Genomic DNA, 26603 nt, shown 5'->3' with positions numbered 1-26603 from the left:
GGTGCTGTCCCAAACCAGCCATTGCTTCTGGAAGCAGCTGGTGACCTTTCTAAGGATACCCCCTGTGCTGGCCCTTCAAGACACAGACTGAGCTTCCAAAAAAAACACTGAAAATGGAATTTGTGCCCTGCTTAGAGCTGAGGAAAGGCAATTCCCAAGTCAAGCTGCTCGAGTTCATCATTTCATGGAAACACAAACCCTGCTGAATCATAATCCACGGGTTTTACCTTCTTGGGACAGGAGACAAAGTTATACCGAAAATGTTGTTTACAGACATCTCTATTTGGAAACAAATGCATAAGTTACTGCACTAAATTATGTCAGCTAAAGGGGATGGAAATCAGATCATTTAAAGGCAGACAGCTCTCCTGTATTGTTTCAGTAGAATAATCTCTTTTGCATAGCCAGCTAAGGGGCTCATTTTTGGGGAAAACAAACACATCTTTTACGATTATGGCCATTCAAAGCTGTTTCTTGTACTCTAAATTGTCACACACGAAGGATCAATGGCATTCTCAGATGATGATTTAATTAAAAACTCCTCCTTTCCTCAAGATGAGAGCTGCAAAACCTCTCTGAATGGCTGATGGATGATTTGCTATTACCTTGCCTGCTTTCTTTTTAATTTTTTTTTTCAGAATTTTAATTGCTGCCATTTGAGAATTATTGATTACCTGTAATTGCTCCTTTTCTCAGGCATCTCCCTAGTTATCTGCAGCTAAGTGATCTCTGCAAACGACGAAAGCAGAGTACTTCAGAGCCTAATGGTTTTCATTAGCTGTTAATGAACACTGATAGGGTGACACAGCTGGACGCTGCAGTGGCCTGAACTTTCAAAGTGGATGAGATTGAAAATTCCTTTTCCTTAAGAAAAAAACACTAAAAGCACCAAAACCCGTTTTTATACACCAGTCACATTAAACAGAAGATGGACCAATGAAGTCTTTACAGCACGGGACACTGCTGTGTGACCGTGGTCACAAGGGTTTGCAGGTGAAGAGAGAGGTGAGAATGTTGATTCCATGATCAGAAGGCTTGATTTATTATTTTATGATATATATATATAACCTATGACTATACTGAAAAGAAATAGAAAGGAAAGGTTTCTTCAGAAGGCTAGCTAAGCTAAGAACAGAAAAAGCATGAATAACAAAGATCTGTGTCTCGGCAGAGACCGAGAGCAACTCTGCCGTGAGTGGTCCAGTAAATCCAAACATCCACAGAAGACCCATCATGGATCCACCTGTTGCATTCCACAGCAGCAGATAACCACTGTTTACACTTTGTTGCTGAAACTTCTCAGCTTCATCAGGAAAAAATCTTTAGAAAAGATTTTAATGAAAAGATGTCTGCGACACTCCGGAGTGCAAAGAAAAATCCCCCTCTGCCTTCCAGAGCAGGCACTCTCTTCTGACCGATGTCATTCCCACAGGTCACAGGCACAGAGGGATCCAAGGCACAGCCACCAGATCCAGAGGAACTGGACTAAAGGGGATTCTGGTTTTTAAGCTCCTAATTCTGTCTGCTCTGCTCAGCCCATCAGACAAGGAGGTTTGCTCAATTTACCAGCACTCAGCTCACAAACTGCCGAGAGCTCGGACTTGGTTCTGGATTCTGCAGGAGCGTGAGACACACAGCTGTTTCCCACACCTTTGTCTTATTTACAGACCAAAATTCCATGGAAATATTTAAAACATGCAGCAGAATCACCCAGTGCAAAGCTCATTTTCCTCCTTAGGTCTTTTTCTTGGCATTCCAAGTACATTTAAAAGCTCAAACATTTCAAAATAACAGGGTCAAAAATGCAGGGAGCATCAAGTGCAACAAGCATGAAGCTGCCCTTTGCTGCAGGTTTAAGGTAATGCTTTCAGTTTAGTCTGAGAATTATGATCTCAAATTACAGCAAATGATCCTGTTAGAGTGGATCTAATAATTCTGGTGTAACTTGGTATAAAGATAGTATGATTAAACAAAAAAAACCCCCCACTCTGCATCACTAATTTCAGAGCAATTATTTTTAGAAACTGATCATCAGCTAAGTGGGAGCTCATTACCAGATTTTGTCTAGAAATAAGTTTTCAGTGGTGAGTGCCTGCACACAAGACTTAAATAACAAAAAGCTATGAAACATGGTGGTAGAAATTTAATAATTTTTCCTTATTTTTTTTTTTTCCCAGTGCTGACACTGCCCTGCAGCCCAGTGGGGAAGACAACCCTGCACTCAGCTCTGCCCTGGCCCCAGCACTGCAAGCAGGTACCCCTGTGCTGTGGGAAATCCCTCTCATCCACAGCCTGCAGGAGCATCCCTGTGCCCTGGGAAAACAGGAGACAAGAAGCTGGAGCAGTTGGAGGTTGGAGAAGCTTTGGCCCTTGGTCATGGTTTGACACTGGGGCAATGCCAGGCACCCACAAAAGCTGTTCACTCACCTTGCCCTGCCACAGCTGGGCAGTGGAGAGGGGAAAAAAATCAACAAAGGGTTCATGAGTTGAGATAAGGACCAGAAGAAAACACTTCAAGGGCAAAACAGGCTCAACTTAAGTTGCAAAGTGGATTTATTACTAACAGAATCAGAAGAGGATAATGAGAAGTAAAATAAGCCCTTGCAACACTTTCTCTCCCTCCAGCCCCTCTTGCCTTCCCACTGCCCAGCACAGGGGGACAGGGCATGGGGATTTTGGCCAGTTCATCACTGAGATTGTCTTGTGCTGCTCTGGGAGAGGAATCCTTCCCCTGTAAGGCTGTGGGCTCCCTCCCACAGGAGACAGCTCTCTGTGAACTTCCCCAGTGTGGGTCCTCTCATGAGCAGCAGCCAAACCTCACCTGCTGCGATGTGAGTCTCTTCCATGGGCACACAGTTCCCCAAATCAGCTGCAATGTGAGTCCCTTCCATGGGCACACAGTCCTCACAAAACTGCTGCAATGTGAGTCCCTTCCATGGGCACAATCCTCCCAAAACTGCTGCAATGTGAGTCTCTTCCATGGGCACACAGTTCCCCAAATCAGCTGCAATGTGAGTCCCTTCCATGGGCACACAGTCCTCACAAATCAGCTGGGACGTGGGTCTCTTCCCATGGTGGGCAGTCCTCCAAGGACAGGCTGCTCCAGCCTGGAAGCAGGGCCCTCTCCCTCCATTGGGTCTCCCACTGGATCACGGCCTCCTCCAGGCACCCACCTGCTCTGGTGTGGGCACCTCCTCCATGGGCTGAGGGTGGATCTCTGCATCCCCCATGGATCCCCATGGGCTGCAGAGGCACAGCTGCTTCACCATGGCCTTCACCACGGCCTTCACCATGGTCTCACCACCTCCTGCAGAGAAATCTCAGCTCTGGCACCTGGAGCACTTCCTGCCCCTCCTTCTCCACTGACCTCAGTGTCTCCATGCTGTTTCCCTCACATATTCCATCTCCTCCTCTTCTCTGGCTAGAAGCAAAACGGTGTGCCCTTTGTTTTGATTTTCCTCTCAAATATGTAATCACAGAGGCATTGGCCAGCAGCAGGTCCATCTTCACAGCTATCAGGGATTGGTGCTGCTGGACATGGTGGGAAGCCTCCAGCAGCTTCTCACAGGAGCCACCCCCTGTGACCCCCCCCTACTCCCGAAAACCAGGCCATGCAAAACCAATGCACCCCTTGCAGTGGGCTTGCATGTGAAAAATGCCAATCACTTAAAAAAAAATTAAAAGTTTTATAGTAATAAAATTATTATAAAAATAGTAATATAATTAGAGTAATAAAAATTTAGACAATTAGGATTAGGACAATATGAGACAATAAAAACAATGAGTTACAGTCAGTCCAGGTACCTCTTTCTGGGCAAAATAAGCCTGAAAAAGGACACATGTTAACAGAGGATCAACCCTTAAAAACAACATGTTGAATATTCATACACCTCATCCATGATGCATAAATTCCATTCAAACACAGGATTCTGTCTGGTCAGTGTCAGTGCTTCTTCCTCTGAATCCTGACAGCATCTTCAGGGCTGAGCAATGTGGGAAGAAGTTCATTTCTTCTGATAATGGAGCAATAAATTCTTTTTCTCTGAAAGATTCAGGTATCCTGTGGCTGCTATCTCAAGTGTGAGTACTTCATTCCTCTCTTTAAAAAAAGTATCCTACCTAGCATAGTTTCTATTTTAACATTTGTTATAACCTAAAACTATATTTAACACACTACTTAAGAAAATCAAGACAGCATAATTTTCTAACATAACACATATAATATTCATTTTAATATTTGCAAAAAAACAATCATAAAATACACATTTTTCACATTCAGATCCAGCAAACCTTCCCGTGGCATAACCACATGGCAGACCACTTGTAAAGGATATTGCTGGAAATGCAAAAGGAAGTGCAGCAGGCAGCAGAGGGACATATGAAGGGAATCTTGGATATCTAACCCAGTTGGAAAAGACAGCTTGGGTTGGCAGCTAATTGGGAGCCATGGGAAAAGCTTTCCCAGCTGCAGGCACCAAGCAGCTCAGGGAGATAGGAGTTACAGGTTTTCTGCAGGAAAAAGCTGACTCTTAAATTGAGTATAGTAGTGATGGTAAATGCATTTCATCACCAAATTATAGACTTATAAAAAAGTACAACAGAGGAAAAGAAAAAAGAAACTAAGTACGTGTCAAGCTTTCTGGGCCTTTTTTCACTTTTCCAGGGAAAATTTTATTCTGGTACATTGGCAGATACAGCACAGGTGAGAATGTTTTCACTTAAATAATTGCCAGTAGGCTGATGCAATTAATTATTTTTTTTTTCAAATAAAAAAGAGATTAAATACTGAGACTTGTTTAGTAAAAATGATGGCCAGGACAATGATTTTATTTTGTAACAAAGTGGGTTTTTTTTTTAATACACATGAAAATAATTCTTGTAGTTCTACATTCTGAAGAAGAGTTATTTATTCTGTAGAAAAAGATAAAGATTAACTATTACATTTCTGGGGTGACCTTCATTATTAAATCTCTGCTCTGCAGAGAGCAGCAGACATTCTTAAGGCACATGCTGGCAATTTCAGCTGCCTTTACTCTTGAGTGCTTCAGTCCCACAAAGCAAGACTGACATCAAAACCAGGGAAAAAAGATGATGAAAGGAATGAAGAGGTTCTTCTGGGTACAGAAATCAACTTAAAAAAGCTGGACCCTCCAGTCAGAGTGAGTTATGCATTAAACAACTTAACATGGTGACTTAAAGAATTAAGTGGGGACAGATTTTTTCTTATTTTCACAAAAAAACAACATTTGGAAAGCAGAGGAAATGTGGCATAGAAATAGAGGGGCAGAGAGCAGGATTGGAAGGAAGAAACAGAGGATTTCACAGTGGACTCCTTCTCAAAGGCTCACTATAAATATTATCCCTGTCCAGCTGGGGGAAGTTTCTTGCGGTGCTTTGGTAAATAATCTTTTTTTCTTCTTGTCATCAAATATGCTTAAAAGGATATTTTTTTCATGTGATTCCAACTCAAAAGTTTGGCTTGAACCCTCCTTCTTTGGAAGGCAATCAAATTGTATTTTTGCCTTCAGTCAGGCCAGTGTTGGACTGATGGAGAAGTGGATGGACAGTGAGTAGGGGCATTGTGCACACCTGTGTATTGACAGCAGATAAGATAAAAGTCAGTAAGTCAAATAAATCCTGCTGTTAGGGACACTTGAGATGGTCCCACAAGTAGGGACAGAGAGGGACTTCTTCCCATTATCTCATGTGCCTAAATTAAGAGGAAGTCACAGAGTGTTAGTTGTGGGTGTCTTCTCCCAAGTGACAAGCAATAGGAAATGGCTTCAAGTTGCACCACGGGATCTTTAGATTGGTTGCTAGGAAAAATTTCTTTACTGAAATGGGTGTTAAGCATTGGGAAGGGATGGAGTCACCAGCCCTGGGGGTATTTAAAAGCCACTCAGATGTTGTGCCTGGGGCCATGAATTAGGGCTGAGCTGGCCGTGCTGGGCAATGGTTGGACTCCCAAGATCTTGGGTTTCCAACCCAAACAATTCTGTGATTGTGTAAGTAAGAAGAGTGATGGAGAGCACTCACACTGGAAAGCTGGCTGTACTAGACAGGCATCTGTATTTGATGCATAAATCCAGATGATGTGAACATGAAACCTGTCCCTGGTGTAACACAGCTAAGGCAAAGGCACACGTTTGAGCATCTGACCAAGCAATGTGGAAGCACATCCACTTTTAACTGAAGGAAATACATCAAGCCTTGGCTTGCTTCACCAATATCCTGGAAGAAAATCACCTTGTGGGATGGGAGAGCAGCCACTAGGTGGGATAACAGCCTAGCAGGGAGATGCATGCACCCAGCCTTGGGCCAACATCGCTCACAGGAGTCCCACAAATAAAGCCCTCAGCTCTGTGTCAAACCTGCCTTGGCCAGGGAGCAGCTTTAGGAGACCTCAACATGTCTGGCAATATTCATATATGGCCTCTGTTCTTGCTCTGTTCACATGCAAATGTTTTTATGGCTATACTATTGCATAGTCCTATAATTGATCTTGCCACATTTTCAAACATCCTAGCAGGGCTGTTTCAGAGCTCAAGAAGAAACTCTAATACTATAGTAAAAGAAATAGACAAAGCTCTTGAAATCAAACAATCATCAGATTAATTCATTAATTAATTTGCATCAGAACAAATTTGACCTGTAGATTTCTCTCCTATGTTTTATGGAGTAAGAAAAAAATTATAGTCTTGCTTTGATATTTACAACACTTCTTTTATGCATCCTTAATGGCATTGTTTATAAAAAATGCATTAACTGTTCTGTTTTGCTTCAGGCAGGGGAGATTCTTTACAGGATAGGCAGCTTAATTTGGACCTTAACAATGACAATGTTCCACGAATTAATGTATCTGGGAGACAAACTCCCAAGCAAAGACGTAAGAGCAGGAGCTTGACCTTTGCATATGAATATTCTTAAGGAGAAATGAAGAGGGATTGTTTTCCTCCTTACAGTTTAAGGTAGATCAGAAACCTCCCAAAAGAGCAGGAGAGAAGCCAGCTGCTAAGGAGGGCATGGAGGGACAAGGCAAAAGGGAATGGCTTCAACTATCAGAGGGCAGGGTCAGATTAAGTATTAGGAAGAAATTCTTCCCTCTGAGGGTGGTGAAGCCCTGGCACAGGTTGTCCAGAGAAGCTGTGGCTGCCCCATCCCTGGAAGTGTCCTAGGCCAGGCTGGATGGGGCTCTGAGCAACCTGGTCTAGTGAAAAGTGTCCCTACCATGGCAGAGGGGTTGGAACTGGATGTTCCTTAAGGTCCATTCCAAACTATTTTGTGATTCTATGACATAGATAAAATAAGGCTTAATAAAAAAATACCATCTTACACAAACACATAGTTTCTGTATGTTTTGGGTTTTCCTTTCCCAGATTTTTATATATGGAATCATTGCATTCCCCTTATTTCTCTTTGCTCAAGAAGACTTTGTACAAGAGGACAGGGATTGGGTTGTCCCAAACCCACCTGCAGGCCAAAGGATTGATTACCCTGACATCTACTCCCTCCCAGGAGTCTCTATGACACTGCAAACCTTGCTTCCATTGACAGGTTGCCATAATAATAATAAAAAAAAAATATAGGAAATAAAGCCCATATAAGAAAAGGCCTTACACTGAGGCTTCCACTTGACTTTGCCAGGGGACAGAAAGTGATTTCTGCAGGTTAACAATTCAGTGATAAGTTAGTCATATATGTATGAAATATGTGGTTATGCATCCACAGTACTTTGATAACACTGAAGATACTCATTTGGCAGGAGGAGGCTGAAATGCCTCCTACGTGACTGAAGGACCAAGGGTCTGTAATCTTAAGGAAAATGCAGGGAAGAAATATTAATAAATCCCAGGCAAATCCCAAACAATACCAAGGCCTGCATGTTTCTTTCAACTATAATCTTGTTCTGCAAAAGCAGGCTGAGGATATAGGGGTTGTTTAAGATGTCAGGGGGTGTGAATAGATCACTTTGACAACTAAATTAAGGATGAAAAATATTTTTGGGTATCATAGCATTGATTTCCCTTTCAATGAGAGCCTCACCCGCCTCTGAATCTCTAATATTAAAGATTATGGATCAGCATGGAAAGAATATTCTGGATGATCCAATGTACCTTTCAGTGTGCAGAAGAATGAATTTGATTTCGTAGCATTCTCAAAAGGATTTAGAGTTACAAAACTAAATCAGTATTATTTTTGTGTATGAAGCAATAAAAATGAGAGATGCCCTGCTGAGCCTGGATTGCCAAGTCCTTGCTAGAAACCAACCATGTATTAACAATTTTCAAATACAGAGCCACAACAAGATGTAAGTGTGGCAGGAAGGAATCATCATAACATTTCAGAAAGTGCTGCTGTCACTCCTGCTGTAATTTCTCATTTATAAGGGAACTTGTACTTTGGAAAGAACCAGCTCTGTCTCTTACACTGTGACAAGCCAGGCTCAGCTAAAAATAGCAACCAGCAAGGAAAAGAAAATAAACACATCCCACACCAGCCTTTGAAAAGTCCTTTGCTCCCCACTGATTTCAGCTGAAAATGCCCACAGAGCCATGCAGGTTACCTGTTGAATTTGCAGACAACCCCAACATGGGAAGAGATGAGGATCTTGACTCCACGTTTCAGAAGGCTGATTTATTATTTTATGATAGATATATTATATTAAAAGAAAATTATATATTAAAACTATACTAAAAGAATAGAAGAAAGGGTTTCATCAGAAGGCTAGCAAGGAATAGAAAAGAATGATAATAAAATCTTGTGACTGCTCACAGCCTCGACACAGGTGGCTGTTACTGGCCATCAAGTAAAAAAAATTTCATATGCTGGGTGAACAATTCTCCAAATCACATTTCAAAGCAGCAAAACATGGAGAAGCTGAAGATTCTCAGCTTCTCAGAAAAGATCCTAATGAAAAGATTTTTCATAAAATATGTGTGTGACACACTGCTGGACACCACAAAGGGCTCCCATGTCTCCAGGCTCACTTGGGCTTGTAATTAAAAGAAAAGCTGCAGCTCTTGAGCAATGGACACAAACTCAGCCTCTCTGTGCCCCCTCCTCAGAGCCACTTCTGCTCCTCCTTCCCCCTTGCACCTCGTTTTGTTACAAAATCAATTTGGGGCGTGCAGGTTTAGAGCTCAGGATCCAGGAGATGAGGAGCAAAGGCCCTCTGACAGGCTGCGAGGTGATGGGCAGGTGTCACAGGAAACCAGCCTCTGACACAGACCTGAGCCCTGATGTGCCCACACCACCTGTGCATCTTTTATTCTCCCCCAGCACCAAGACAGATGTCAGTCACATAGCCAAAGGACACAGGAGAGCCACGGGGACGAGAACCTTCCACAGTGGCAAGGCTTCGTGCTGTTCCTGTAATTTTTTGTCTGGCAAGTGAAATGTATTTCACCAGAAGGTGGGAAAGGACTTGGAACAAAATTGATCTTGGCTGAGCAAACATTTGACAACGTTCTGTGGGAAACAACCATCTGTCTTGGGAGATATCAACTCCAAGAGATATTGATGGCACTAAAAATATCCGCCTTAGTCCACAGTCCCACGGCATTCAGCTTTCAAGTGTGGAAAGCTTCAATCCTTCAGCAGTAAACCTTTCTATTTATTTTTATTTTGGGAGTGTTGACTTACCAGGTGGTTGGTGAAAGGCTCTGGTTTGTTTGAGATGCAGCCACATGAGTTTCTGGGGCCTGGGATGAGTGGAAACTAGAGAGGAGCTGCAGAGAGGTAATTAATATGGATTAAATGGAAAAAGGGCTTTGTGCTCTGCTTCACAAGTACAGACCGTACACTGAGATGGATGTCTCTATCTCAGAAGAGCTTCCTGGAGCAGTTTGGCAGGCTGGTTTCTTCTGAGAAACATGAGAGGAGAGAAAAAAAAACAGTACTCTTTGAAAGAAACTTTTAAAACATACCATGAATTCAAAACAGCTCTTCCCTCCTCACTGTCAAAGAGGCTAACAGATTTATTGAAGCTGACAAACAGTCCCCATCCCATGAATCATTAAGATTTAGACCATTTTACCTTCCATGTGTCACTAAAAATCAAGATAATACAAAGTTCTCCAAGGAAAAAGGGAAGATGGGGCAGCTCAACGTCACCAATGGATGCTCTGCACAGAAGGTGTCACATCCATTTTTGTATCTGTGATTTGCCAGTCTCCTGCTGCCCAGGCAGGTGCTTTTCCATGGGCCTGTGAAGTAATAGTTATTTTTACCACAAACTGGAGATCTTTTTCCAGGGCAGATTTCATTTTGGAAAAGGCAGTCTCTTGGCCATCAGGGGTCTCTGTAGGGAATATCAGAGATGAGAGGACTACAGGCAAAAAAGCCTCGAGTTGTTCTTCCATACCTGCTCCAGTGTCTCTCGCTCTCTCCACCTGTGATTTGTGCAAACTCCCCTCCACAGCCACACCAACACCCAAATTCTCTCACAAAGAGGGAACGTTCACATTCCCTCACAAGGAGTCCCAGCTACAGCAAGAACAAGATCCTCATTCCACAGGGACAACCTGCATTTCACTCTTTAAATCCCTCCCCCATCATATATCCTGGGATAATTTTTAGGGTTGGTTGTTTTGCTTTTGGGTTGTTTTTTTTTTCTCCATTTTCTGGTGGTTTTCTCCTTCTGGGAGGGTGTCAGTAACAAGAGAGAGCCAATAAAAAGTGCTGTGCACTTGAGCCAAGAGGAAGGACAAATGATCCTTCCTGCTGACACTCAGGGACTCCCCAGGGACTGCTCCAGGGACTGCCCACCACAAATCCCAGAGCTGGATCCACCTTCTCCACCTTTAGTGTCTGCCAAAGAGGATCTCTGTTCTGTGCCCAGCATGGCAATCCCATGGGAATTCTTGCAGAATGCCTTGCAGAAGGATGACTGTTCAGTACACTCAAAGAAATAATGCTGAATTCTGTCAGACACTGCAGTGATGGAGGTAGAAAATGCAGACAGACTCAGGTGGGTAAAGGAAAGGGGGTGCCCCAGTACAGGGACTGAAAAGGAGAATTCCCACTCCTTGAGTAGTTTAGGGGAAAAAACCCACAATAAAACACTTCAGGAAACAGTAACTTCATGGAATAGTGACTACTACATGTCAGGGAAAAGGGAGTCAGGGTTTGTTTCCTGGGCAACTGGAGAACCAAAAAGATACTGGATCACAGTCAGGGAAGGAGTGGAAACATCTGAAATACAAAGCAGGAAGGAGAAGGGATTTCTTCCTGCAGATAAAGCACAAGAAGGAGAAAAAAGGTTGATAGGATGCATGCTTTTTAATGATTTTTTTTTTGTTAAGTTAGGTTTATTTGCATGACAGTTCTGAAATAAGACAAGGTACAGAGAAGGACAATACTGCATAATGTGAACAAGGAAAGGCAACTATTTGGCTTTTTCATTTAAATGCATGAAAACCTCTGTGAGGTCTGTGTGTGTTGAGAGGGTATGAATTTAGAAAAAATATGCTGAAGTAATAGGTGCCTCCAGTGAGAGAACAAACTCAAGCTCAAGGCACATAAGCACAGCTGAAATTAGGAACTGTGCTAATAGTCCCAAGCTGTGTTTCAGGTTGAGGCTGAGTGAGGCACTGACTCAACAGATATGTCAGCAAGACAGAATTTAACACCAGAAAATCCTCTGTAGTTCTCTGGAAATGAAATGTGAGGCTACAGTCAGAGGGGCCTGGCTGCAGGGATGGGGTGGATGCAATTGCTGTGGAATGCACCTCCCATCCACAGGGATCTCCTGGTCCCACTGAGGTGGGAGTCTGTCGCAGACATCTTTTCATTAAAAATCCTTTCTTAGCATTTTTCCTTCTGAGAAGCTGAGAGGCTTCAGGAAGAAAATGTAAACAATGATTATCTACTGCTGTGGAATGCAACAGGTGCATCTGTGATTGGTCTCACCTGCTTGTTTGTAATTAATGGCCAATCACAGCAGAGCTGACAGAGTCTGATGCAGCTGCCTTTGTTATCATTCTTTTCTTTTCTATTCTTAGCTTAGCTAGCCTTCTGAATTAAACTTTTCCTTCTATTCTTTTAGTGTAGTTTTAATGTAATATATATAATAAAATAATAAATCAAGCCTTCTGAAACATGGAGTCAACATCCTCGTCTCTTCCCTCCCCTGAAAACCCCTGTGAACACCGTTACAGGCGTCCATGGGTAGTAAGATGCCAAACTGTCCCTAAGAGACACATCCTGCTGATCCTCTCTGCCACCCCCATCCCACTCTTTTCCCCTGCAAGGGAAGAATGCAAACTGGCAAAGTGACTGACTGTGGAAAGAGCAGAGGGAAGGAAAACCAACAGATTCAGGCCTGGACATAGCCATGTTGAGGACAGGCACCCCAGAGGAAAGGACTTGGAGGTTTGGTGGTGGGAGAGAAGAGCACAAGCTTGGCTTCCTGCTTAGACCCCTCAACCTGTCCCCAGCCACCAGGGCTGGCTGCCACAGGACCTGTGGCTGCCTTCATCCATCCTGTCACAGACATCTTTCATGAAAAATCCTTTCCTTCGGATTTTTCCTCCTAAGAAGCTGTGAGGCCTCAGGAACAAAATGTAAATAATGGTTATCTGCTGCTGTGGAATGCAACAGGTGGGTCTGTGATTGGCCCATGTTGGATGTTTGTAATTAATGGCCAATCACAGTCAGCTGGCTCGGGCTCTCTTTCTGAGCCACAAACCTTTGTTATCATTCTTTCCTATTCTATTCTTAGCTAGCCTTCTGATGAAATCCTTTCTTCTATTCTTTTAGTATAGTTTTAATGTAATATATATGATAAAATAATAAATCAAGCCTTCAAAAACATGGAGTCAGATCCATCTCTTCCCTCATCCTAAGACCCCTGTGAACACTGTCACACCATCCTTCGAGGGTGACACATAGAAAACAGTTGGGAGACACTGGATTGCTGCTCAAGAGCAGAAGATAATCAGTGGTGCCTTACCAACAGGAGATGTTGCTGGCTTTGTATCATCTTCCCCAGATGTCACAAACAAACAGGTTTCCTTTGGGCAAGGAAAGAGGGAAGATCATCAAAACTCACAAAGCACAGGCTGGTCTGAAAACGAAATTAAAATAATAGAATCATAGAATGGTCTGGGTTAGAAGGGATCCTAAAGATTACCTCATTCCATCCCTCTGCTGTGGACAAGGACATCTTCCACTACACTAGGCTGCTCAGAGCTCCATTCAACCTAGCCTTGAACACTTCCACAGACAGGGCATTCACAACTTCTCTGGGCAACCTGTTTCAGTGCTTCACCACCCTCACAGTCAATTTCTTCCTAATATCTAATCCTTAGATAACTCCTTATTCCCAAATCTCCAAAAAACAAATCTAGAAGAAGACAATTAATATAAGGAACCACTATGGTCACCAATAATACTTGGATTTCACTTGTCCTGGTCAAACCAAACTATTTATGCCACATCATCAAATATATCGTATCTGTGCATTTTTTATTCAGTAATGATTTATTTATACATGACTGTGGTGCACCCTGAAACATGCAGCTAATTAACTAATTAATTAACAGCCACCTGGGATGGCAATTAAGACAACAAAACCTGGAGCAAATCCATAAGCCTGATCATGGGTTGTACATACATGAATCACTGAAGACAGGCAGCCCTGATAGTTTTTTAAGGAGAAAACATGCATTTCAAGCTGAGTGAAGGGAGGATATCCAGGACTGACACATGTGAGAAAACAGGCTCTGGTTGTGCAGGGAGCTGCAGGCTCGAGGTCCCCAGCCGTCAAGTTGGCTGAGTGGCAGCACAAGGATCTGCCTTTCAATATCCATCAAAGAGCTGGAACTCTTTTATCCCATGGAAGAATGGCTTCCCAGTGCTGTCCCTCAAAGTTATCCTGCCAACAGACCACAGGAGGTTGTATCCTCCACAGACTGGAGGTCTTGTGATAAAGAACTACTGATCTGCCTGAGATCACTAAACCAAAGCAAAGACAAGCAAAATTTGGGTGAAAGACTCCACACTGTGCACATGCAGAATGGCTGCTAGGTTGATACAAAGCTTTCTGATATGGTATGTTGGGAAGGATGAAACTTTGACAAGAAAGTCTCACAAATATGTATGCTTAGCAGAAAGATTTTCAAATGTAGAATCTGAAGAAGGAATAGAGATGGAAGCCATTTTTGATATAGAAGAATAATAGATGTGCAGATTGACAATTGCTGAGCCAGTCTTACTGGATAACCAAGGAGGCAAAGGGTGTGTTAGTTAGAAGGGTTTTAATGACTTAGAGCAAAGGATAAACCCACCTCAAACAGAAGATGTTTTCACCAATCAGAAAGATAGCACAGGCAAACAAGCCTGCCAATGTGGCAAGTAGAAAAAGGTCTCAGAATTTTCCACTGCAAGAAAACTGAAAAACAACTTCTAGCTTAAACTGTAATGTACTAACTTTTAGTGATTGGAGAACAGTAACATGAATATGGTAATTATAGCAGTTATGACAGGCTATAGATAAAAGTTAAGGTACAGATTGGTTCTACTGTATTAAGATGCTCAGCAAAGGAAAATATATAATGCATTGTAACCTAAACTCAGGGTCTCCAGGCCTGCCTGCAGCTGGAGCTGACAGCTGTAGGCACAGCTCTGTCACCCACCTCCCTGGGCTGCTGTAACCTCTTGAATGGAATAAACTGCATTTTGGAGAGCCCCTGGAGTTCCACATCTCTCATTCAGGCTCTTACAATGGTACCTACTGGGTTTGAGGCTCTTGGGAGTTTGGTGCCTTCCCTCCTTTGCTTCCATGAGAAATTACAAAGACTGGGCACTGCTGTGCATGTGCTGCTGATGGGTGAGTTTAATCCTGCTGGAAATGCAGAGGTGGGCTGCAAAGGATGAACTGTCTCCTGCCAGCATTTCAACTCCTTCATGCCTGCTCAGGGGTTTTGCCTAAAATCAGTGACAATCTGCCCACTTCCGTACCTAATTGCCACAAACATGGGAAAACAGACCACAGCATAGTTAGCAATCCTCCCTTCGTTATGCCAGTGTTCCTCTCGTAGCATAATCATGATCAACAGACACATCATTCTCTTCTCACTGTTTTCATTTTGCAAGTTTAGCTTCTTTTGCCACTAGTAAAGATCACAAAAAGAAAAGATAAAAACAACATAAACCACCACCTTTTGAAGGCTGAGTCTGTCCATGCAGGAGTTAATGACAAACCCCTGAGTGCAGAATCACACTCTGCAGTAGCCAAAACCAGCAGGAATAAAAAGGACACTGTTTGAAAGAAAATTTGGTGCCCATCACAGGCAGCTCAGAGTGTGCACATCATCAAGGGCCAGTTTTCACTAGGATTATTAGTTAACCAACCATTTCCTTCCTCACTGGTTTTTAACCATTTGTTGTTTATAGAGCAGCCTGGGAAGTTCTGTAATAGACACTAAAGCATTTAGGAAGCAGCAGGAGTCACTCCACAGGAGTAAGTTAAAGCTCAGCATGTGCCTTTCAGCTGGAAATGATAAATCATCCCTGGAAACATATAGCTGACTCATGAGCTGGAAGACAGAAAACAAAAGGGCACCTCTCCTGCACCCCATGGAGAGGAACTGCTGCCAACTGCCAACCATCATTCCAGGTGATGTAAATGCAGACATTTTTGCTAATCTTATGCTAAGTTTGATTTCAGATTTTGCTTTTGCCTGCACAGCCTGTTATTCACTCCTCTCTTCCCTCCCTCCCTGCCTTTGAAGGTTGCCTGCCCTTGGGAATCTCTTCCTCCTTTCTCTATCCAAAACCATTTGCATTCCTCCTCAAAATGTTGCTGACAGAGTCTCCTATCCCACCATCCCCAGCTTGCCATTCACTGCATGTTTTTTTGAGAAATAAAAATAAAGCGAATTCAAGATGTTAATAAAACTTATGATCCAGAGACAATATTTGCTTTGGATATTTTACAGAGAATTTAAGAAGCTGGGATCTCCCAGTTTTAGGAACTGAAGAGCTGTTTTACATAGTATGCTGCCTTTTTAATAGAACTGTTCAGAAAATGCTGGTCTGAAGTCTGGAGTATTTATTCCAGGGCTAGTGAGTACCAGCAGCTGTGTGTGAGGTTTTGAAAAGGACAAAGGATATTTGTGATTTGTGTCCAGTTTATTCTGTAAAGCAGCTTTGGATTTAGGAATGAGTCCAGATAAATTTCAGCACTATGCCATTTTACAGGGCAGCAAAGCCAGTGGCTGGCTGACACCTCTGAGGGCTGGAGCACTGATTCCTATGCCAGACAAGCTGGTGGAGGTGAGAACAGCCAGGGCTTCCCAGGCTTCCCATTCCCAGCCATTGGAGGCCTGGCCACCTCTCATGGAGAACAAAGGCAAATACCCAACAGTGGTTTAGTATCAGTTATCAAAACTCCTCTGTCCTTTGGCAAATTGGGTTTTCAGGACAATTTAACTATTTGTGCCTCCATCTGGTCTGTTTGATGCTGTCACATTCCAACTCTAAATGAGCTCTGTTTTGGAACAGCAGCACTGGCAATGGATACAGAGATCCTGCAATGAGATCACCACAGTTAGCAATGCAGAGCAAGTCCAGCTCCTGAGACCTGAGCCAGCAAAAGGGCTGCACATCAGAGCTGGATTTCCAGGCTCTCTCAAAGCTGAATTCCTCCTAGCACAAGGACCAGCAGTCCCAGAATAGCATTGTGTTTGCCGTCTCTCAACCAGAAAAAGCTCACTTTGGACAACCTGTGAGTAAGTGTGAATCCAATCCCAAAGCTCTGACACCACGGTTTCCAGAAGTGACTCCTCTGCTCATCCCCTGCCGTGGACAGGGGTGCTCCTGCATTCGAGGCTGGAATCCAGCCAGCTCTCATTCCATGTCCTGTGATCTAGCAATGAGCACACCTGCCCTTTGCTCTCAGCTTTGCTTCTCTCCCGTACAAAAAAATCCCAGTATGATCAGCCATTCTCACAGCTCAGAGTGAGGGAGGTGAGCACCACCCACCCACACTGCACAAATACTCCTGCCTGCCGCTCCAAGAGCTCCGCGCCTTTCTTCCACCTTGCCTTTTCTCACTGGAGTTCAGAAAAATGCCTCTTGCTTAAAAAACCCAAACCAGTCTCATACAGAGAGAAACCTGACCAAAATTGGCCATGCCAGTGCACTTCTCTTTTCCCCAGAGGGGAGGATGCAAAAGCAAACAAAACATGGCAGATGCTTGTCACGGTGTTTAACGTGCTGCTGGAAAGGGTTCAGATCCTGTTGTGGTGAGAGTTCAGAAATCTACAGTGCAGAAGCCAAACACTTCAGGATGAGCTTTTTGTTTTGAAGAACTTCCAGATGATGTGTCACAGAAATAATTTAGGCAAGAACACATTTCCCTAAGCAAGACAATGACAGAACATTACGCTTGGCAGTTACTCTGAAACCGCACTACCTGAAAAGGCAATTCCTCCCCTAAAATAGAGTATCAAAATAATTTGATTTTTTTTTCATCAAAATGCAGAAAAGATAAAGAATACTACAGCAAAATGCCTTCAGATGGACATACAGACTGTCCAGCATATGCAGATATTTGGAAATTTCAAGTGGTCTTCATCTTTTCCAATAATTTTGAGTTAATACCTTCCTACCTTAGCTTGTTTTAAAAACTGCAGTGACACACATGGTTAAATTCTCAGCTATATTAAAATACTCTGAGTGAATGAAAAGAAAAAAAAAAACCTGCTCATAGTTTGTACGTGTTACATTATATCATCATTTGACTTCAGGATGTTGGAACTTGCTTTATCAGAATTTGACGCTGTCTACTTGACTGAAACACACAAAAAATGTAATAAAACCACCAAAAATGTCATGCCTGTGAGCTTCAAAGCAGCACAAAGCTTGACTATTTTAACACCTTTTTTAATCTTACAGGAACTCCTTACCCATTGATTCAGCCTGTTCACCCAGGATCATTCTGTCATTGCTGCTTTGAGTTTTAATGCATTTCTCTCTATGCAGTAATTGAAAATAAAAAAATAGATGCAACACAACATTTCACGGCCTCTGGTTAAGGCTTCAGAGTTTCCTTGTGCTCGTTGTAGCACATCTCTTTAAAAATGTATAATGCTAATGAGAAAGCAGCAGCCTGCTGGCCAGAACAGGTCTGCAAAGGTGTGGGACAGTTCAGTAAGGGAAAATTTCTCTCCTAAGGAAAGCATGGACAGAAACTGCTTCACAGTTCTGGTGTCAAGGTTTTGATTCAAGCACAGTGTCACAAGCGATGTACATCCAACTGCTCCTCCTGGTCAGGGCTCTCATGTCCCCAGGGAGGGAATTCTCTCTCTGGAAGATGGGCAGTGGTTGCCTGGTGTCTCTTACACAGTGCCCCACTAGAAAAATACAACAAAACTAACTCCTTGGCAAATGTGGAGCCATGTCCAACCTGTGACAGGAATATCCTGGAACAGTGCCCAGGGGACATGGCTGAAGTGGGCACCCCTAAAATTCCCTACAATAATGACACAAGCTGTGGGAAAAGTTTCCCAGAGAAGAAGCAAATCCCATTCCTGTTGTAGCAAGATTTCCCACAGCAAAGTGCAATTCCAGAACAGAAACCATTTCATTGCCAAAGCAACAAAATTCAACACATTGTGAAACAAGTCGCCAAAGCCCAGGATGTTATTTAAACACAGTAAGATTTTTTAAAATTTGCTCATTATATTCCTTCTCTTACTGATGCCTTCAGATTTTGCATGTTCCATTGAAGCAGCGCACTTCAATAAATCCCAGGGTGTGACCTGCTCTTTCAGGACCTAGAGCACACTTGTTAAAACAGCTGACAAAGGAGGCGAGGGATGGGTCTTTATTTGGAGATCCTAAAAACATTTACTGGCACAAAAAGGGCGCAGAGACAAAGACACAGCAAGGTGGAGACCACAAGGTTAAATATGGGGGAAAAGGGGTGGATCTGAGGGTCAAGGACCAATGGGAACAGGGAAAAGTGATGCAGGGGAGGGGCAGCAAACTAGGAGAGCCAATGGGATAACAGGGGCGGAACACTGTGGCAAACTGGGGCCAATGGGGATCAGGAGAGGGGAGAACATTCTAGGGGCATACAAATATGGTAAAAGGGGGCTGAACAGCGGTGACATCAACTCAGTAAACCAATGAAACTTAAAACATTAACATGCACCCAAAGAGGCCTATGGGAGGGAGGCTCTTCTCACCCTAACTGTGAAAAACGCCAATCACCTGTTTTTAAAATTTTTAAAGTTGAACAGTAATAAAATAGTTATTAAAATAGTAGTACAATTAGAGTAATAAACATTTGGACAATTAGGATTAGGACAATACGACACAATAAAAACAAAGAGTTATGGACAGTCCGGTTACCTCTTTCTGGGCAAAATAAGCCCAAAAATGGACACACACTAAAAGAGGATTAACCCTTAAAAGCAACAGCCTTTGGCATATTCATACACCTCATTCATGATGCATAAATTCCATTCAAACACAGGATTATGTCTGGTCAGTGTCAACTTCTTCCTCTCAATCCTGACAGCACCTTCAGGGCTTAGCGAGGCAGGAAGAACTCAAAAGAGAGCAATAAATTCTTTTTCTCTGAAAGATTTAGGTGTCTTGGGCCTGCTATCTCAGTGCGAGTCCTCTCTTTAAAAAAAGTATCTTACATAGCATAGTTTCTATTTCAATATTATGTTATAACCTAAAACTATATTTAACACACTACTTAAAAAAATTAATACAGCCTAACTTCCTAACATAACACATATAATATTCATTTTAATATTTGCAAAAGGCCAATCATAAAATATGCATTTTTCACACTTACCTTTAAAGGGGTGTTTCTTCTTGCTTCTTTCTGCCCCTCCAGGGTTGAAATGTTGTAGCCACAGTGGCAGGCCTTTGAGCCTCCATATTCCTTTCCTCTGGGAAGACAGAGGCAGAAAAGCTTGACCTTTCTTCCTTTTTTATTCCTGGAAGAAAATGTTCCTTCTCTCCAGGTCATATATTGCATAAGCTATTTTAGAAATTGTATAAGATGGTTTGGAAATCAGCGGGCAGATGTGTAGTAGCATTCAAGTTCCTTCTTCATGTTGAATTTAGGATTACAGGGATCCAGATATAATTTCCTTTAAAAAATTAAAAGGAGCAAAGATGAGCAGTCAAAATTAGTATGCAAAGTATAAGCTGTATTTTTTCTGTGCAAATATTAATTTTACAGAAAATAAGTAGAAGCAGTATTCTTAATAAAACAGTTTTTCCTTTAAACCAAAGACTATTAAAACAAAAAGCTCTTTGAAAAAAAATCCTGACCAAATATATTTGACAAAATATCCAAGTCTTTCTTCTTTCATTGCTTATTACCCTTCCTCCACCCTGTTTTCTCTCCTTTAAGGGAATTGTTTTCTTTTTTATTCTTCTGTTGTCATATCTGGGGGGGCATTAGTGTTGTTTCCTTCAATATATTTTAGACAACGTGGCAGAAGATGTATTGCAAAGCAAATTAAGATCCAGGAAAGCCAGATGAAAGGCTAAAACAAGTTACTGCAAATCCAGTAAGATTTGGGACAGAAACTGGAGTGAGAGCCGGTGCTTGGGGGCAGCTCTGTGGGTGCAGGGTCAGGTCTTTGCTGGTCCCCCACCTTACCTGGGGGCAGGTTCCCCATCCCCTGTGTCACCAGGGGCTCTGTCCACCCACCCTGTCACCCCCCCCCCAAGGGCACCCAGGCTCTGTTTGGAGCAAGAAGCAGCACACATCCCTATGCCCACTCAGCAGGAGCAGCTCCTTACAGTGAGAGTTGTTAAAATAAGCACTTATGTATCTGTTCTCTGCTTTTGACTCCAAATATAGTTTAGGAATACACACAGAGGACAGATTATCTGCAGGTGGGTGGAAGTGTCTGCATCAGCTTCTTGGTCAGCAATGCCCAGCCAACAGCCTGAGCTGCTCAGCAGGCTGGAGAGGATTAACACATCCAGGGCAAAAAAAGTAGCAAAAAAGCTTTTTTTTTTAATCTTTTTTTTTCCTCTCCTGTCCATGCTGCCTTCCTAAGTACCAGGAGAGTTAGGAACACGTTAAAGAGACTGCATTGTACCAATGTCACATTGCATCATTAAATTGCAGCTGTGCCAGCAGATAATTTAGATAAAGACCAAGAGGCACATAGGAATTATCAGCCATGACTCCAAGGATGACAGGTTGATTCCACAATTTCCTAAGAGGCTGCATCTGTGAACTCCAAACATCCTTTTTATTTTTTGCCCTCCTACTCGGCAACCTTCAGAAACTGGAGTTTAGGTTTCTTTTAAGTTGATGTGCTACAAAGGAACCAAAAGAAGGCCTCAAGGGGAAGATATTGGCTTCAGCTATTTGATCCAGGTTTTTATGTTGCTATTCTAGGCCCAGTTCTGAGAAAAATAAATCCCTTTATCCTCCAATTCCCTACCTAATCAAAACTAGGCCATTTTACCCAAATAGCCAAACCACGTTGCTTAACGCCCACACTGATTTCAGCCCCCTGGGAGTCAGGTCTGAGAGATTTTCCTTTAAAGGACTAGTCAGAAAGGACAGTAATTTGTAATTCGGCTGTTGCTGCTCTTATGAAGCTTTGTCTTGGTCACAAAATGTTACTCTTCCCATAAGGAAGGCGAGTGGCACAGCAGCATGAGCCCAGACAAGCATGCAGGAACCTTCAGGTCTGGAGCAGCCTCCCTTAGAGGAAAAATGGATTTAGTTGGTTTTGGTTGTTTTTGGAAGCCTTAAATGGAAGATTTCATGGAATAAACTATGAATTGTAATTAGCAATGTCTTCATTAGCAATGTCTTTGTCAAACACTAGGCTAAAAATGTCATTCAGCACCTTCACCTGTATTCTACTTCTCAAAGGTTTTTTTTTCCCTAAGTGCATGCATAAGCATTGGAAAGCAAAACCAACAGATGAAACAAGAGCATTACTGAAGATGATTGCACAGGAATCTTGGTTAATGAGCTTGTAGCACACCTTACTTTCTTGGCTTATCATCAGATCCCTTTTGCTTTAAAACACCAATAATTCCAAAATTCATGTGAACATCTCTTGTGCCTGAGCAGCAGAGTCACCACTGGGGTTGCTGTGGCAAACAAGCTGTTCTATCAGCCAGGAAAGGAAAGTGCTGTGTAAACACGGAGTAATTCCTCAGAGGACTGACAATGTTAGAGCAAGGTGAAAACCTGAAGTAGCTTTACTCAGTGACAGGCAGCCAAACCCCATTTCTGCAGCTAATGGAGATCTGTTACTGCAGCACATTCAAATTTACTACTTTTTCCAGGAGCTACTCTTTATAGGTTAAAATGCAAATTTTACTTTTACTCACACTGGAGTGCAGGTCAAGGGAGGGTATTCTGCTCCTCTGCTGAGAGCCCACCTGCAGGGCTGTGTCCAGCTCAGGTCCAGCACAGGAAGGACATGGAGCTGTTGGAGTGAGGCCAGAGGAGGCCTCCAAGATGATCAGAGGGATGAAGCAGCTCTCATTGAAGAAAGGCTCAGAGATTTGGGATTGTTCAGCCTGGAGAACAGAAGGCTCAGAGGTGACCTGACTGTGGCCTTCAGTACCTGAAGGGAGTCTACAAGAAAGATGGAGAAGGACTATTCACAAGGGCCTGGAGTGACAGAACAAGGGGGACTGGCTTCAAACTGAGAGAAATTAGGTTTATATTGGGTATTAGGAATGAGTTCTTCCCTGTGAGAGTGCTTAGGCACTGGCACAGGTTGCCCAGAGAAGTCAGATGCCCCTGGATCCCTGGAAGTGTTCAAGGCCTGGCTGGATGAGGCTCTGAGCAACCCAGTATGGGAAAGGTGTCCCTGCCCACCTTTGGGAGATTGGAACCAGATGAGCTCTAATCTCCCTTCTAGCCCAGGCCATTTTATGATTCTAGGAAATACAAACCTACTGGAGTGACTTCAGTGACATTATCCTGCCTTCACCTGGACTGTGATCATTCTCTTCACACCCCCACAGCTGTGTCTCACACGGTGTCACTGAACTTACCACACCCACACATGCACCTTACGCTTTTAAAAAGCTCTTTGACCAAATCATCTTTTTACCCCACTGCAACAAAGCCACTCCAGAATTTTCAAGGCACTCAGCTTTCCAGCCAACCTGTTGGGTGCCCTTTCTGAATCCTGAAATAGGTGACTCCTAACAGCATGGCATGTATGAGAACATTGGGTAGAATCAGGTTTTGGGTCATTATTTGAGAGGGCTTTTCTTCATTACACCTTTTCTCACCTGAGTATGCCATGCAAAAGCTCTGCCTGTTGGGTCACAGGGAAGAATAAAGTCATTGTGCTACATTTCACAGCCAAAATAACTAAATGGTGACTGGTGAAATCCTCATGCAAGAAACATTTCTGACAGCCCCCCAGGGCTGCATATTGGGCCCATGCTGCTCAGCATCACTGTCCATGATTAAGGGAGGAAAAAGAACAGATCCAAGTAACCACTAGTGATGTGTCACACATGATACATGACACACAAACATGCAGTGACACAGGAATTAGGAGAATAAATAACAACAATGCCTAGCCAAGCAAAGGCAGAGAAAGCAACTCCTACTGGAGACACCTTTTAAGTTGTTCTATTGAATTCACAGCTAAAGGGAGCTACTGAGAATTTCCAGCCAGGTGGTTGAGAAAAGATCCTGCTGCTTCTCCTTGTCAAAGAGGGGATCAGCTGTCCATGCTGTGCTGTGCTTAACTCCTACCCCATGGCCTGGAGGCACCAAAACCAAGGGAGAACTTCAGAGCAGCCAACCAGGCAAAGGAGATCAAGTGAGGAGACTGGTGGGAGGTAGATAAAAGAGGAGAAATCCCAGGAAGAGGAGAGAGACTTTTCATAGCTCCCTCAGAAGGTCAGAGGGGACACTGAAGCAAACGGTGTTACCAGATTAAGGTTTTTTAAAATTAGTATTCATAAACAAAACAAAGCAGAATTTTTCCCATCATTAAATTAAAAATGTGATTATTTTAATTTTTTTCTATTGCTGAGAAAATGTTTGCAATTAATTTCATTAGCCCATTCCTGGCTGTCAGAAGCTCCTTCTGATGGCTGTGCCTGTTTAAAGGCTGCATCCAAGCATTACAATTCATAGTTCATTCCATGAAATATTCCATATAAAGCTCCCAGTCTGCTGTGGACTATTGGACATGCTAAAACAAACTCTCAACCTTCATTCAGTGACAGGCTCATCCTCACTATAGTTACACAAAAAGTTAATTTTTGTCTTTCTAGTGGCTGACATTTCTCACTGCAGAATAAATGATGCCTCAGCTTCTTAAAAACCTAAATGTGTTTCTAATACTGTTCCCATAAACTTTAACCATTAACATTGGAAAGAATTTAATAAACCAAAGTTTCACAGTCTTGTTACCTCATTACAGTTGTTGCTCAGCACCACAGAGCTGCTAAGGCATTTCTCATCACTACATAATTTTCAGGCTACTTCTCCCAATTTCATAGATGACAAAGCAGAAAGCTGCATAGCTTATGTAAATCACTGTTCACTTAATGTCCCACCAAAAGTCTGCTGCTGAATCACAAATCAAACACCAGCCCTGCCAAGCCTCACTCTCTCCCATCCTAATGTGGAGTGGGAAAACACAGAATCACAGAGTCATTAGGTTTGGGAGGGACCTCTGGAGATCCTCCAGTCCAACCCACTGCCAAGTCAGCATCACCTGGAGCAGGTGACACAGGAACACATCCAGGTGAGTTTGGGATGTCGCCAGAGAGGAAGACTCCATGACCTTTCTTGGCAGCTTTCCCAGTGCTCTGCCACCCTCAACATAAAGAAGCTCTCCGTCGTGTTGAGTGAAACTTCTTGTGGCTTAGTTTATGGCCATAAACTAATCATACCATGAAGGCATTTCCATCTGTCTGATCGCAAACGTTTATCCTCCTTCCCTTTTCTGAGCACACCAAACAACCTCAAATCAAAGGTCCCTTTATGGCCCATTTCTGGGGTCAGGAATGCAAAGTTCTGACCTTTCAAAGTTTAGAGAGAGAGAGAGCACACTCATGTACAAGCTGGCACGTACACACGTGCAGAGAGGATTTGCAATAATGCACATTGCACACTGTGGTGTTGTGAGTCTCCAGGACGAGGTGAGAGATGAGAATTTGACTTTATGTTTCTCAGAAGGCTGATATATTATTTTATGATATTATATTAAAAGAAAATGATATAATAAAACTTTACTAAAGAAAGAGGAAGGATATATCAGAAGGCTAGATAAGAATGAATAATAAAAACCTGTGACAGACTCAAGAGTCTGACACAGCTGGCTGTGATTGGTCATTAATTAAAACCAATTCACATGTTTGGATAAACAATCTCTAGACTACATTCCAGAGGAGCAAAACATGGAGAAGCTGAGGCTTCTCATCTTCCCAGGAGAAGATATCCTGGTGAAGGGATTTTTCAGAAAATATCATGGTGACAGCACAGATTCCCAGAACCAGGGAATGCACATTGCACAGACTCCCAGAACCAGACAGAAGCTCAGCGTCTGCTAGATGCAACTTCAATTGTGCTCATCCTACCCTTATGAGGTGTGTTCAGGGAAACAGAAGCTGTTTTGTGGAAGACAGAACACAGCTGAGAACCTCCAGGATGCCCTGAATGGTCTTTCCACAGCTGGCAAGAGGTGGGCAGAGCATCAGAGTTGTGGGAACTTGTATGGCATGGCTTAGAGAGGTCACATGTGAAACAAGAAGGGGCTGAGCCTGCACTCCCAAAGTGGCCTTGGGTTCACCTCCTTGCCCAGAGAGCACCATTCCCTGGAGTCCTCTGCCCTGCACACCACACAACACTTTCTGGCCTTACCAAAGGCCAATACCAGCCAAAGTCAGTCTGGCCAAATTAAAATGTCTTTGTTTTCTCATTGTAAAAGCACCCTTTGAGCTTTCCACCCCATTTTCCATGTACTCTCCTCTGCAGCTCTTTAAACTTTGCAGCTACAAGACCAAAACTTCCCAATCATTTCCTTGCATGTCTTTGCACTGGTCTGAAATGCTAATGTATTTTATAACTCTGCTGTTTGCCATGGGACCCTTTACATTATTTAAAGGCTGTCAGTCAGGTGTGAACCTTTCCATTGATTTACCATTCACTTCTCATCCTCTCCTGGATGCATTAGGCAGCTGCAGCCTGCCACTGGTATTGAAGAATAACAATTCCATTTGTTTGAACCTGACTTAGAGCCACTCGCTCTTGCAGCCCATATAATTCTCCTTACTGTGGTTTGTGTGACATTAATGACAAAATAAATAATTCAGCATGGTTTTCACCCAAATGTAGCCTTGTCAGAGACTAATATACAATCTTTGCTAGCTTATTTAACAAAACAAGCCCCTGAATGATGCTTTTAAAGGCTGAAAGTCTCATTTTAATGGAACTTGGTGGCAAAACTCCCCCAAGTCCCAGTGGTAACAAACAGGCACAATCTTCCCACTCTTGTTCCTGCCAACCCACCCTGTCATTTAGTCCTGGTATTTATGCTCTGCACCCACCCAGCAGGTCTGTGCCTTCTTACCCTGCACATCTCAGGCTGCCTTTTTATGGAGCTGCA

The sequence above is a fragment of the Melospiza melodia genome, chromosome 3 (assembly GCF_035770615.1).
Source record: "Melospiza melodia melodia isolate bMelMel2 chromosome 3, bMelMel2.pri, whole genome shotgun sequence".
Lineage (NCBI taxonomy): Eukaryota > Metazoa > Chordata > Aves > Passeriformes > Passerellidae > Melospiza > Melospiza melodia.
Note: the sequence above shows the minus strand (reverse complement) of the source record.